General features: G+C 39.5%; 1 protein-coding gene across 9 annotated transcripts in view; it reads right to left on the reverse strand.

Moving 5' to 3' along the window:
* Positions 1–12,230, reverse strand: part of gabbr1a (gamma-aminobutyric acid (GABA) B receptor, 1a) — a 204,737-nt gene extending 192,507 nt beyond the window's left edge. For 4 of the 9 annotated variants that reach the window (XM_061955976.1, XM_061956011.1, XM_061956005.1 and 1 more), the window contains exon 1: positions 11,949–12,221. The gene's annotated coding sequence lies outside the window, so the exon portion shown is untranslated. Of the gene's footprint in view, positions 1–2,543; positions 2,562–11,437; positions 11,494–11,948 lie in introns of those variants that run through there. The other 5 variants (XM_061955983.1, XM_061955960.1, XM_061955968.1 and 2 more) reach the window with 4 other exon arrangements.
* Between the last annotated feature and the right edge of the window lie 3,457 nt (positions 12,231–15,687).

Below are 15,687 nucleotides of genomic sequence, written 5' to 3' on the forward strand. Positions count from 1 at the left end.
TGCATTTCTTAGTATCTTAAAAATCCATCCATCCATCCATTTTCTACCGCTTGTCCTTTTCGGGTTTGCGGCAAGTCGCCACCTCATCGCAGGGCCAACACAGATAGACAGACAACATTCACATTCACTCACTATGGCCAATTTGCTGTTGCCAATCAAGTTATCACCAGATGCGTGTCTTTGGAGGTGGGAGGAAGCCGGAGTAACCGGAGGGAACGCACGCAGGCACGGGGAGAACATGCAAACTCCACACAGAAAGACCTGGGATCAAACTCAGTACCTTCGTATTGTGAGGCACATGCACTAACCCCTGTACCACTTTGCTGCCCATCTTAAAAAATCATCAAGCGTTATTATCACTGGAGGGCAAGAGAGGCATGCTAACCGCTAAGCCATCTTTAAACAAGAGAAGAAGTAAGTGCTTAGTAAATTTTCAGAAGTGTGTTACGGCAGGAAGTAGGCAGTTATTAACAGGAATTGATTTTAACCACAAGTAGATTGCATTAATTGTAATAGTCTGACAATTGTATAGATGATACTATCGAGAGGAGCCAGATGAGGTGGTTCGGGCATCTGGTCAGGATGCCACCCGAACGCCTCCCTAGGAAGGTGTTTCGGGCACATCCGACCGGTAGGAGGCCACGGGGAAGACCCAGGACACGCTGGGAAGACTATCTCTCCCGGCTGGCCTGGGAACGCCTCGGGATCCCCCGGGAGGAGCTGGACGAAGTGGCTGGGGAGAGGGAAGTCTGGGCTTCCCTGCTTAAGCTGCTGCCCCCGCGACCCGACCTCGGATAAGCGGAAGAAGATGGATGGATGGATGGATGGATACTATGTCCCCATTTAGTTTACGACGTTAGTACTTCAGGTCAATGACCTTTAATAAGATCTGAATGGGGTAAGCACAGCATTTACAAGTATGACCCAATGCAAACAACCTTACCTAGTCATGGTGCAAAAAACAAAAATCCAATCAACACAAAATGTCAATAGACATGGTCACTGAATTTTGTGGAAATATATATTTTTTTTAAAGTCAATGCACCATAAAAATAAAAATAAATTACACCCATTTAAATCCATTACAAAGCATGATGAGAAAAACGCAAAACACTCTACACTTATTCACGTTTGGCGCATTTTAGCTGCTTGATATTTCTGATTGATTACAAAACTTTAAGGAGGTTGTTACGGAAGTAAACAAGGTGGAAGTCAAACTTTCACATACTCTTAATATCCAATTATATTGATTATTAATTATATATACATTATATTAACATAATATGTACACATATAGATGTATAGGCTATAAATAAATGAATACATTTTAAAAATATATATACCGGTATATGTCGTTTTTGTCATTGAAAACTTTTTTTATGGTAAAACACAAAATATGCAATATTTCTTCCAATATTTGATTATTAATTGTAGCCCTAAATATGTCAATAATTCATAACAACATTGATTTTGATTTATTATTTTTTGAGCAAAGACAGTTTTAGAAAAAACAAAAACACTAATATTCTCAGGGATCCAAAAGGGCCCCCTCTCATTAAAGAGTTAAAAAAGTCACGCAATACCACTTTTTTTTTTTTTTAATCTCGAGCTCAACTTCAGATCTATCCATCAATTATAAGGTTTTGTAATTTTTATAATATGTTTTCGTTTTAGACTTAGACTTAGACAAACTTTATTGATCCACAAGGGAAATTGTTCCACACGGTAGCTCAGTTACAAAGGGTGGAAAGGGTAAGGGTGGAAAGGATAAAGCAGCTATAGACTAAAAATGTACCATAGTAGCAATATCAAATATAACATATATGTAATATATGAAGGAGCTGAGCCGGAAGGCAAAGTTCTCAATTTACATATTATATATACAATATATAATATATACTGATATGTATACTATATTATATTTTTATATGTAACAGCTGCAGCAAAAAAGGGCAGCATAAAAATAGAGAGTAGATCCAGCAGAAAATATACATTATAAACAAAGAGAGGTGGCTTTATGCCGTTTTTGTCATTGAAAACACAGGTTTTATGTCAAAAACTCAAAATATGCATTATTTTCCTCAAAAATATTTCAAAGTGGAATATTGGAGCCTTCAATAGCTCAAAACATTATTTTTTGAGCAAGAATAAACAGCCTGCATGGCTGTCAACATTACAACTTTTTCTCGTTACATTCGCTCTTTTATTCCCCCATTTTTTTTTTGGAATATTATTTTAAGGATGTGCTTCGGGCCGTTAAAAAAATAGCTGCAGGCAGCAAATGGCCCCCGGGCCGCACTTTGGACACCTTGCTCTAGTCCCACGAGTGTGTGGAGCCTCAAGTGCTAAAAATAGCTGCTCATTTGCACTTTGGAATAACAAAGTATTTCTTTGTGAAACACTCGGAAACTTCAAATGAGATGAAGTGTGTGTGTGTGTGTGTATGTGTGTGTGTGTGTGTGTGTGTGTGTGTGTGTGTGTGTGTGTGTGTGTGTGTGAGAGAGATGAAGGAGGTGGGGTGGGACCTAAAAATGAAAACGCACCTCCGTGAGGGAGACAGATGGCAACGAGGCTTGCCGGTGGAAGACAGTCAAAAGCTGCTGGAGACGAACACGCACATTCGCCACAATATTTTCTTGAGTTCCGCGGAGGAAGTCGAGCGGGATAGCCCACCGGGAGTCATTAAAGGCAGCACATCACACACCGGGCCGGATGAAAGCAAAGCGGCCTGTAAATTCTCCAGCACGAAGGGGTGGAGGATGGACGAGGAGTGCATGTCAACTGGCCTCCAGCTAAAAATGCAATTAAAGCTTCAGAACCACGGACAGCGCCCCCCATCTCTGCACCGGAACACTGCGACCCACTGATGGGTGCTCCTCCTTAAAATATTCATACTCTTATGCAAACACTTTCTGCACTAAAATAGACTGAATACACTTAGGTTTATTTTGGGACCAATACACAGGCTTGCCATTCAACACCGCGCTAGCTCTGATGTGAAATATTGATTGGAAATTAGAGACTTCAGCACACTCCAGGAACTAATTTTAATATAATAACAGTAATAATAATAATAGCGTATAGATGGGAACAACTACTTTGTGTCCGTTATAGGACAGCAAAGTGAGGCGACAGGAAACAAACATTAGGTGTGGACCAGAACCCACATTTGTAAAACGTGTTGTGATTTTTACATTAAAATATGTGTCATCATATCCTATAATAGAAACATCTAAACATGGATTCATGCGGTATTTGTTGTTATAATGAACTTTTCCCTTCAGTCAGGTTGTCATATAGTCATACACAACAATGATGATTACCAAAAACACTGGTTCTCAAACCTTTTTTCACCAAGTACCACCTCAGAAAACACTTGGCTCTCCAAGTGTATAATGACCAATATTAAAATACAGTAGCATAGTAGGCCTAAGTATTCATTAAAAACAAGGCAGAAGTTTTATTTACAACTATATTTAATATTTTTGGCCACTGTAACATTACACACAGTTTGAACAGTACCACTGCCTTTGAATATTTGACTGATTCTTTGGCGTACCACTACATGGAGCCGGCGTACCCCTGAGAATCACTGCCATGGAACCAATAATGGAACTTGTCATGAGGTAAGAAAGGGTCTGGCACCTCATGATATCAGGTGACAATAACGCTGTTTTTCTTCTACATTACATGCCTTCAAAGGCTGAGTGGTTTTACTTTATATCGGTTTTATTATAAAGCAGTTAACGTCTTATTTAAAAATGTTTTAAATGTTGCTTGAAACGTTTCCTGTGGGTTTAATGAAGCTTTGATAGTTGCTAACAGTATCGATGGAAATAGAAATGTATGTGTTCTCTTCATGTATGCTAATATCATGATACATGCTAACAGTATTGATAAAAAATATCACAATAATGGAAAAACTATTGCTATATATGTTTTATCTTCATTTATGCTAATATTGTAAAACTTGCTAACAGTGTGGCCAAAAAAATATCCCATTATTGTCAAGACAAGTATTTTTATATACTTTGTGTTCTCTTCATGTAGGTTAATATTGCGATAGATGCTAACAGTATTGCCAAAAAATATCACAATAATGGCAAAACCACTACTTCTATTTTATCTTCATTCATGCAAATGTTGTAAAACTTGCTAACATTGTGGCCAAAAATATCTCAATATTGTCAAGACAAGTATTTATTTATACTTTATGTGTACTCTTCATTTATGCTAATATTGTGATACATGCTCACAGTATTGCTAGAAAATATCACTATGATGTAGGGGTGTAACGGTACGTGTATTTGTATTGAGCCGTTTCGGTACGGGGGTTTCGGTTCGGTCCGGAGGTGTACCGAACGAGTTTCCACACGGACATATTAAGTAGCACACCGCACGTTGTGTAAACAATGCATACCGAGGCACAACACACGGCATGCTAGCAACGACCGGGCTACGACAACATATAAAAGCCAGAGCTGGAAGACCCTTCTGCCTCGTTAAGATCTCCCGTTTGGGAACAATTTGGCTGCACGGTGCGATACAATAATGGAGGACGGAGGTTTGCCGACATTGTTCAGCAGCGGTAAAGTATGCTTCTGCCAACACGTCAAACATGGTAACCCATTTGAAGCGTCACCACCCCCAAGTGAACATAGCTTCAACAAAGATAAAGACGAGCAAACAACTCCCACCGCATTCAAGCAGCCTCTCCTCGGCGAGTCAGGCAGAGCTAAAGCAATAACAAATGTTTTTATAGCAGCAGATTTAAGACCATATTGTTTTAAAAACTAGATTTTGACCCACTTCTATGGTGGAAGAACAATGAGCCCATATATCCTCTTACTGCCAAGTTAGCCAGGCTGGGGGGGAGGGAGAGAAAAGCTAATCTGAGGCTGAGTTGACTTGAAACTGTTTAATGTTGCACTTTTTAAATATAGAAGACAAGTTTTGTCATTTTATTTAATCTGAGCAACAATTTGAGGCAGTTTAATGTTGATTATCGTGGACCCCGACTTAAACAAGTTGAAAAACGTATTCGGGTGTTACCATTTAGTGGTCAATTGTACAGAATATGTACTGTACTGTGCAATCTACTAATAAAAGTCTCAATCAATCAATGAAAAAAAGCACTTTATATGTAGAAAGGTTTTGTTAAGAAACCATTCTGAGCCTTATCTTATTTAGTTTTTATTTTATATACTTTGACCACATTAACCCTGGCAATGGACCCTGCGTATATATGTATGTTATGCCATTGTTTACACATTTGGTAAATAAATAACCAAAAATTTTACATTTTGTTGTTTTCTTACTGTACCGAAAATGAACCGAACCGTGACCTCTAAACCGAAGTACGTACTGAACCGAAATTTTTTTGTACCGTTACACCCCTACTATGATAGCAAGAGAACTATTTCTGTATATGTTTTACTTTCATTTATGCTAATATCGTCACATTTGCCAACAGTATTGCTGGAATAATATCGTAATAACGCCAAGACAACTATTTCTATAAACAGTCGTGGTCAAAAGTTGACATACACTTGTGAAGGACATAATGTCTGGAGTTTCCAATAATGTCTACAACTCTTATTTTTTTGTGATTGGAGCACATACTTGTTTGTCACAAAGAACATTCATAAAGTTTGGTTCTTTGATGAATTAATTATGGGTCTACTGAAAATGTGACCAAATCAGCTGGGTCAAAAGTATACATACAGCAACATACATTATCAATTTTGGTGATGTAGAAAAGATACAATCAAATCAAATTAGCTTCATGGCATGACCTCTTAACTTCATGTGAGTGATTATGATTGACGACACCTGTTGACTTCTCTGAGCCCATTTAAACAGGGCTCATGTGATGCAGTCATTAGACTCGGTTACAAACGCGACAATGGGAAAGTCAAAGGAACTCAGCACAGATCTGAAAAAACTAATCATTGACTTGAAGAAGTCAGAAAAGTCACTTAGAGCCATTTCAAAGCAGCTTAAGGTCCCAAGAGCAACTGTGCAGACAATTGTTCGTAAGCATAAAGTGCATGGCACAGTTTTGCCACTGCCACGATCAGGAAGAAAACGCAAGCCATCACCTGCTGCTGAGAGAAAATTGGTCAGGATGATCAAGAGTCAACGGAGAACCACCAAAAAGCAGGTCTGCAATGAATTGGAAGCTGCTAGAACACAGGTGTCAGTGTCTACAGTCAAGCGTCTTTTGCATCGCCATGGACTGGGAGGCTACCATGCAAGAAGGAAGCCCTTGCTCCAGAAGTGTCACCTTAAGGCTCGTCTACAGTTTGCTGCAGATCACAGGAACAAAGATAAGACCTTCTGGAGGAAAGTTCTGTGGTCAGATGAAACTAAAATTTAGCTGTTTGGCCCCACAATACACAGCAATATGTTTGGAGGAGAAAAGGTGAGGCCTTTAATCCCAGGAACATCATTCCTACCGTCAAGCATGGTGGTGGTAATATTATGCTCTGGGCCTGTTTTGCTGCCAATGGAACTGGTGCTTTACAGAGAGTAAATGGGACAATGAAAAAGGAGGATTACCTCCAAATTCTTCAGGACAACCTAAAATCATCAGCCCGGAGGTTGGGTCTTGGGCGCAGTTGGGTGTTCCAATAGGACAATGACCCCAAACACACGTCAAAAGTGGTAAAGGAATGGCTAAATCAGGCTAGAATTAAGAGTTTAGGATGGCCTTCCCAAAGTCCTGACTTAAACGTGTGGACAATGCTGAACAAACAAGTCCATGTCAGAAAACCAGCATATTTAGCTGAACTGCACCAATTTTGTCAAGAGGAGTGGTCAAAAATTAAACCAGAAGCTTGTGGATGGCTACCAAAAGTGCCTTATTGCAGTGAAACTTGCCAAGGGACATGTAACCAAATATTAACACACTGCCCTCCAAAATAGTCCCTCTCTTTTTGATGAAATAACATTAGAGGAATTGTTAAGGCGTTAATGGGATAAAACAAACAACATGATTACTTGACCCACTTCCTGGGAAACTTATCAAGGAGCTTTTTGTATTATTAGGTCCATCAGTGCTAAATATTATCAACTTATCACTTTCCTCTGGCACTGTTCCCCTAGCATTCAAAAAAGCGGTTATTCATCCTCTGCTCAAAAGACCAAAGCTCGATCCTGACCTCATGATAACTACCGGCCGGTGTCCCACCTTCCGTTTATTTTGAAAATCCTCGAAAAGATTGTTGCACAGCAGCTAAATGAACACTTAGTGTCAAACAATCTCTGTGAACCTGTTCAATCTGGTTTCAGGGCAAATCCCTCTACGGAGACAGCCCTTGCAAAAATGACTAATGATCTATTGCTAACAATGAATTCTGATGCGGCATCTATGTTGCTGCTTCTTGATCTTAGCGCTGCTTTCGATACCGTCGATCATTATATTTTATTAGAGCGTATCAAAACACGTATTGGTATGTCAGACTTAGCCTTGTCTTGGTTTAACTCTTATCTTACTGACAGGATGCAGTGCGTCTCCCATAACAATGTGACATCGGACTATGTTAAGGTAACGTGTGGAGTTCCCCAGGGTTCAGTTCTTGGCCCTGCACTCTTTAAAATCTACATGCTGCCGCTAGGCGACATCATACGCAAATACGGTGTTAGCTTTCACCGTTATGCTGATGACACCCAACTCTACATGCCCCTAAAGCTGACCAAAACGTCGGATTGTAGTCAGCTGGAGACGTGTCTTAATGAAATTAAACAATGGATGTCCGCTAACTTTTTGCAACTCAACGCCAAGAAAACGGAAATGCTGATTATCGGTCCTGCTAGACACGAACATCTATTTAATAATACCACCTTAACATTTGACAACCAAACAATTACACAAGGCGACTCGGTAAATAATCTGGGTATTATCTTCGACCCAACTCTCTCGTTTGAGTCACACATTAAGAGTGTTACTAAAACGGCCTTCTTTCATCTCCGTAATATCGCTAAAATGCATTCCATTTTGTCCACTAGCGACGCTGAGATCATTATTCATGCGTTTGTTACGTCTCGTCTCGCTTACTGTAACGTATTATTTTCGGGTCTCCCTATGTCTAGCATTAAAACATTACAGTTGGTACAAAATGCGGCTGATAAGACTTTTGACAAGAAGAAAGTTTGATCACATTACGCCTATACTGGCTCACCTGCACTGGCTTCCTGTGCACTTAAAATGTGACTTTAAGGTTTTACTACTTACGTATAAAATACTACACGGTCTAGCTCCATTCTATCTTGCCGATTGTATTGTACAATATGTCCCGGCAAGAAATATGCGTTCAAAGAACTCGGGCTTATTAGTGATTCCCAGAGCCCAAAAAAAGTCTGCGGGCTATAGAGCGTTTTCTATTCGGGCTCCAGTATTATGGAATGCCCTCCCGGTAACAGTTAGAGATGCTACCTCAGTAGAAGCATTTAAGTCCCATCTTAAAACTCATTTGTATACTCTAGCCTTTAAATAGACCCCCTTTTTAGACCAGTTGATCTGCCGTTTCTTTTCTTTTCTCCTCTGCCCCCCTCTCCCTTGTGGAGGATGGGGGGGACACAGGTCCGGTGGCCATGGATGAAGTGCTGGCTGTCCAGAATTGGGACCCAGGGTGGACCGCTCGCCTGTGCATCGGTTGGGGACATCACTGCGCTGCTGACCCGTCTCCGCTCAAGATGGTCTCCTGCTGGCCCCACTATGGACTGGATCTCACTATTATGTTAGATCTACTATGGGCTGGACTTTCACAATATCATGTCAGACCCACTCGACGTCCACTGCATCCAGACTCCCCTAGAGGGGGGGGGGGTCACCCACAAATGCGGTCCTCTCCAAGGTTTCTCATTGTCATTCACATCGACGTCCCATTGGGGTTGTGAGTTTTTCCTTGCCCTTATGTGGGCTCTGTACTGCGGATGTCGTTGTGGCTTGTGCAGCCCTTTGAGACACTGGTGATTTAGGGCTTTATAAATAAACATTGATTGATTGATTGATTGATTGGTGAACATTGCTGTATGTATATTTTTGACCCAGCAGATTTGGTCACCTTTTCAGTAGACCCATAATAAATTCATTAAAGAACCAAACTTCACGAATGTTTTTTGTGACAAACAAGTATATGCTCCAATCACTCTATCACAAAAAATAAGAGTTGTAGAAATTATTGAAAACTCAAGACAGACATTATGTTCTTTACAAGTGTATGTAAACTTTTGACCACGACTGTATGTTTTCTCTTGATTTATGACAATTTATTGAAAATTGCTAACAGTATTAGTGGAATAATATTGCAATTATGGCAAACCAACTGCTTCTATTTTCTCTTCATTGTTGCTAATACTGTGAAACTTGCTAACAGTATTGCCGAAAAATATTGCAATAATGACAAATATTTCTATATAAGTTCTATTTATAATGTTGCTTAAAACGTTTCCTGTGGGTTTAATGAAGGTTTGATAGTCGCTAACAGTATTGATGGAATAAAAATGTGTGTTCTCTTCATGCAAGCTAATATCGTGATACATGCTAACAGTATTGATAAAAATATCACAATAATGGAAAATCACCTATTTATTGTATGCTAATATTGTAAAACTTGTGAAACAGTTTGGCCAAAAAATATCTCAATATTGTCAAGACAAGTATTTTTATATACTTTGTGTTGTCTTCATGTATGCTAACATCGTGATAGATGCTAACAGTATTGCCAAAAAATATCACAAAAATGGCAAAACAACTATTTCTATTTATCTTCATTTATGCAAATATTGAAAAACTTGCTAACAGTGTGGCCAAAAAACATCTCAATATTGTCAATACAAGTATTTCTATATACTTTATCTGTACTCTTCATGTATGTTAATGTTGTGATACATGCTAACAGTAGTGCTAGAAAATATCACTATGATGGCAAGAGAACTATTTCTGTATATGTTTTACTTTCATTTATGCTGATATCGTCACACTTGCCAACAGTATTGCTGGAATAATATCGTAATAACGCCAAGACAACTCTTTCTATATGTTGTCTCTTTGTTTATGCTAATATATTGAGAATTGCTAACAGTATTAGTGGAATAATATTGCAATTATGGCAAACCAACTGCTTCTATTTCTCTTCATTTTTGCTAATACTGTGAAACTTGCTAACAGTAATGCCTAAAAATATCACAATAATGACAAATATTTCTATATAAGTTTTTACTTCATTTGTGCTAAAATCACAGACTTGCTAAAGGTATTGCTAAAATGTTTTGCAATGATGGCAAGACAAATATTTCTATAAAAGTTTTCACTTCATTTATGCTAATATTGTGAAAATCGCTAACCGTACTGCTCCAAAATATTGCAATAATGAAAATATAACTATTTATTTATGTTTTCTCTCCATTTGTGTCAACATCAAGATACTTGCTAACAGTATTCCAAAAAAAATATTGCAATTATGACGAGACAATTGTTTCTATATAGGTTTTCTCTTCATTACTGCTGATTTTGTGATACATGTTAACTGCATCGTCGGAGTATCATGATAAATTGGTGAGACAGACAACTGATCTTAGAGACCAGGAGTGTGCAAAGTGCGGCCCATAGCTATTTTTTAAGCATTCTAAAATTAGTGTGCTAGCTTTGTTCAGCTAATTTTGCAGGTAAATACTTCAGTGTCAAATAAATTGTTAATTGACGAACAATACCTGCTAGAATGCTAACGTTAGTATGCTAGGTTTTTTTTAGCTAATTATGCAGGTATACACTTCAGTGTCAAATATATTGTTACTTGACAAACTAATCCTGCTAGCATGATAACGTTAGTATGCCAGCTTTTTTTTTAGCTAATTATGCAGGCATACACTTAAGTGTCGAATGTCTTGTTTTATTTTTTTCTAATTTAGTAGGTATACACTTCAGTGTCATATATTTTGGTATTTCACTGTAACTAACTGCAAGCATGCAACTGTTAGCATAACACATGTTATCTCTTTTTAGCTTATTTTTTAGGTAAACACCTAACCCACTTTTTGGTACTTAATGCAACATTATAAACACATTTTTCAGGCACACACCTCAGAGTAATGTATTTTGGTACTTGCCACATGTTACAGTTGGAATTATAGCATGCTAACATCAACATTCTAGCTTTTGTAGCTAATTTGGCAGGTATATGCCGCAGTGTCAACGCTAACTGTTAGCATGCTAGCTTTTCTTAGCTTATTTTGCTCCTTGTTTTTGTTACTTGACGCCACCTGACTAGCGTGCGAACTGTTAGCATTTCCGTTTAGCTTTGGCTCCTTAGCATTCACACGTAATTTCTACCGAAACTGCATTTTCTAGTTAGTTGGAAAAAATATATATCCTTTGATTTGTCAGTCTGTGACTGTAAATATCGCAATAATAATTGTTTGCATATTCACTTACGCTGATGTTGAGATGCGTGCTAACAGTATCGCACTGATCATGAATTGCAGGAGTCAATGAGAAAAGGTAAGACTCAAACTGGGTATCGGTGATACCACCAGCGACCGGGTTATCGATATAAAGCGATATATTGTATCGCCATGATATTGATGCACCTGTCACGCGCGTCTCACACTCGCCTTTAAGATGCCGGAAGCTGCGTGGGAACCAAGCACTTTGCAACCACCAGAAGTACGCAAAAAGGACGTGCACGTATAGGCTCGGATGTTGCGTTCGGCGCGTGCGCGAGGGGTCACGGGGAGGGTGCCACCGGGATGGATGGAGCTGGTGTTGAGGCCGCGCGCGAGCCGAACCGAGCCGAGCCGAGAGGAAACGCTCGGTAGCCCATCGACACCTCCTTGGTTCAGTTGTGGCGCGTATCACGTGACCGTACCGCCAATATGAATCACGTCACTGCGCCGAACCGGGGAGCCGGGGGAGGACGTCGTATACCGATGCAAAGTGGACTTACTTTAGATCGGACCAGGCGGGTAAATGAGCACTTGGGTCCTCCAGGGCAGCTGCCGGAGCACCTTGTTGAGAAATAGCATCAAATAAAAGAAAAAAAATGGTCCAAATGGGAATCTTCCGCTGTACCTTCTTCTCTGCTAGGACGGCTGTCAATCTTCACGTAAACAGGACGTCACCTAAATTACACTAAAAAACGGCGTTATGAAACCATGGAAAACAAACATACATGTATTATAATGTTCAAACGCGCCCCGTCGTAGACGAAGCACCGATTCACCGAAGCCCCGCCCTCCCCTTACAATCTGGACCTCAGTCCTCTACGTCATCGTGCGCATGCACAGGCGCGTAACACTCACGCCTGATTCCCGCCATGAGTATCCTAGTCCTTATAATAAAAACAATTAATACTATGATAAATAAGTCCATCCAGGATTTTGCATGCTTCTTTTGATGATTGATGCGACCTAAAATGAAATTAGGTAGCGGGAAAGTCTTTTAGGTCAATAGCATTGCATCCATCCATCCATCCATCCCATTTCTATCGCTTGTCCCTTTTAGGATCGCGGGGGGTGCTGGAGCCTATCTCAGCTGCATTCGGGCGGAAGGCGGGGTACACCCTGGACAAGTCGCCACCTCACCGCAGGGCCAATACAGATAGACAACATTCACACTCACATACTAGGGCCAATTTAGTGTTGCAATCAAATTATTAACGTTTTCAGTCTTAAAGTTAAAAGTCCCAACGATAGTCACACACAGTATGTGTGGCGAAATTATCCTCTGCATTTGACCCATCCCCATGTTCACCCCCTGGGAGGTGAGGGGAGCAGTGAGCAGCAGCAGTGGCCAGCTCGGGAAAATCATTTTGGTGAATTAATCCCCAATTCCAACCCTTGATGCTGAGTGCCAAGCAGGGAGCCAACGGGTCCCATTTTTGTAGTCTTTGGTATGAACTTAGGACCTTCCAGTCACAGGGTGGACACTCGAACCACAAGGCCACTGAGCAGGTCTTCTTTGTAATCTTAAACCCTGAAAGTGCATGATATAAATAAATCTACCAAAATATGCTTTGTTTGTGCACGTGTTTGTGATATAACCCAGTGTTTCTCAATTATTTTGCTACGCATCCCCCACTCCGTTACTACAAATAGTGTATTTTCTGAAAGATTGTTGTAAGTACACCACTGCATAAAATTGCATCCTTAACATTAAAAAAATGGAGAAAAAAATAAGTTGTTTATTCTGTAACAGGAAAGATTTAGAGTGCATCAATTTGCCTGAAATTAAAAAATCCATCCATCCATCCAATTTCTACCGCTTGTCCCGTTCGGGGTCGCTGGAGCCTATATCAGCTGCATTCGGGCGGAAGACAGGGTACATAAAAATAAAAAAATGTAATCTTTATTTAAACTTTAAAAATGTAATTTAAATGGTAAAAAAATTTGACCGACTTCAACCATTTGATAATGAAAAATACAATGAAACTACATTTATAATAATAAATTCAAATCAATCAGCACCATATATAAAACACTTTCAAATACAAAACAAAAATGTATAAAAATATTTGTGCAGATTTTACTTAAAATGAGAAAGTAAGGATTAATAGCTACTGTGAGCACATTTTGTAGTGCACAGATTTTTGAAGCTGGGTTTGAAGCATGATACTGATAAAGCATCCCCCCGATTTGAGAAGCACTGATATAACCACACAATTGAACAAAACCTAACTCGTAAGTAGAAAATGCACCATCTCTAAACCAGGAAGACACAACCCAGACCACATTTCCAGAAAGGTAAGGACGGAGGGACAGACTTTTCCCTATTACGATTAGTCTTATTTGGTATACTTCGGAGAACCAGCCTCTACAGTTGACATCTAATTTTGGTCTATTTTATCGGAGTTACAGGAACGCTCTGCTGTTTGTAAGGACCCAGTTTTTCAAACTGAACTTGCGGGCCACCAGTTGAATAGCCCAAGTGATGAAAAAGAGGACCTAAAATAGAACCTTGAGGAACACCACTTGTAAGAAGTTGAACAAATGACTACTAACTACTTCTGGAGTATAAACACGCTACAGCAACACCTTAGTTAGATAAAACACATTTAAGAAAACAATTCTGTCAAAGAGCTGAGGACCTAAAGGGGTGCATTGAGGAACGCCGTAGTTATGTAAATCACAAGTTTGGAACCCAGTTTTCTGTTTGCTAGCAAGGTTAAAATGTCATGCAAGGATCAGTTTGTGTTTACAGTGATCCAAGATGCTCCATACAACAGGAGCACCCTAGTGATTTTAGGAATTTGCTGCAAAAATACCCAAGTTTTGAACTGAACCTGGAGGGTGGCATGGTATCATCCCCAGGATGGATTTGGCCCCCAGGACACTGATTAAATCCCATTGTCAAAGGATTGTACCAAGTTGAGAAGCCGCGCATCCAGGCTTTAGTCGGATCCGGACACCCCCTGACTTTAGTTACCTATTCTCTAAACTGAATGATTGAAGCAAAGGCACTTCCTCCTCAGTGTGTTCCATCCAACACAGTCCAAAAGATGTCAACATTTTATTGATGGTCTCATGAAGGGATGATTGCATGACAGCTTCCTCGCAAGTCCACACAGTGATTTATGAGGAGTCAGCTTTTCTGTACAACTGAAGAGTCAAATGTTCAGCAATCATGTTCATTAAGTATATCATTACTTTTACAAGTCATCTCTGAACGTCACTGTCACACGCAAACCAGCAGCCATAGTTTATGTAATGTAAAGCTGTTAAAAAATTATAAAAACAGTCACGATTGGATTTAAATAGCAACAAAAAAAGTTTGGCTCAAATGTGTACAATAATAATTTCCGACTTTGAAATGAAAATTCGGACTAGTGTCAGAACACAAATTTAGTCTGAGAACTTTCCATCTCTGAACTAAATTAACATTTCCAAATGTTAATGTTTTCATTAGTCTCATACATTTTTGCATCGGCAATTCTTATTTCGACATCGTAATTCCCGAGACAAAAATGTGAATTGTTACTTTCCAGTCAAAGTGTGGAGAGCGATGGAAGAATTTCTATGCTCATCATTATCGTATCGGTTTTTTACCTCGACGAACATTGTCAACATCAAAATTCATAAACCAATTTAAAAACCTGTTTAGTCAAAAGGGGGAACAAATGGCAAAGAAAGAATAAAGTCTAATCTTGTCGTTTGGCTCGAACTGTGTTTATAGACGCTGCGTCTAACTCTGAATGTAACGTAATTGGGAACTAATGCAAAAATCTATTTCGTCAAAATTTTGGATTTCTAAAATTGGAGATGTAAAATTTCTAATTTAGTAGGGATCCTTACATCGTTAAGTAAAAATTCTAACGTTGAAGTCACAATTTGGAAGTGCAAGCTATGAGCTAACACAGGGGTATCAAACTCATAGGGCCATGGTAAATGAGGTGTCGGACCACGTTCAAAGACTAGCAGACCATGTTCAAAGATGTGGCAGACTACGTTATGTTCAATGACGTGGCAGACTATGTTAAATGATGCGGACCACTTTCAAAGACGTAGCAGACGACATAATGTTGCGGACCACGTTCAATGACGTAGCAGATCACATTAAAAAAGGTGGCTGACCACATTCAATAACGTGGCGGACTACGTTAAATGACGTGGCTAACTATGTTCAAAAACGTGGCACACCACGTAACGTTGCGTACCACATTCAAAGACGTAGCAGACCATGTAACGTTG

This window comes from Nerophis lumbriciformis, linkage group LG04, assembly GCF_033978685.3.
Source record: "Nerophis lumbriciformis linkage group LG04, RoL_Nlum_v2.1, whole genome shotgun sequence".
NCBI classification, from domain to species: Eukaryota; Metazoa; Chordata; class Actinopteri; order Syngnathiformes; family Syngnathidae; genus Nerophis; species Nerophis lumbriciformis.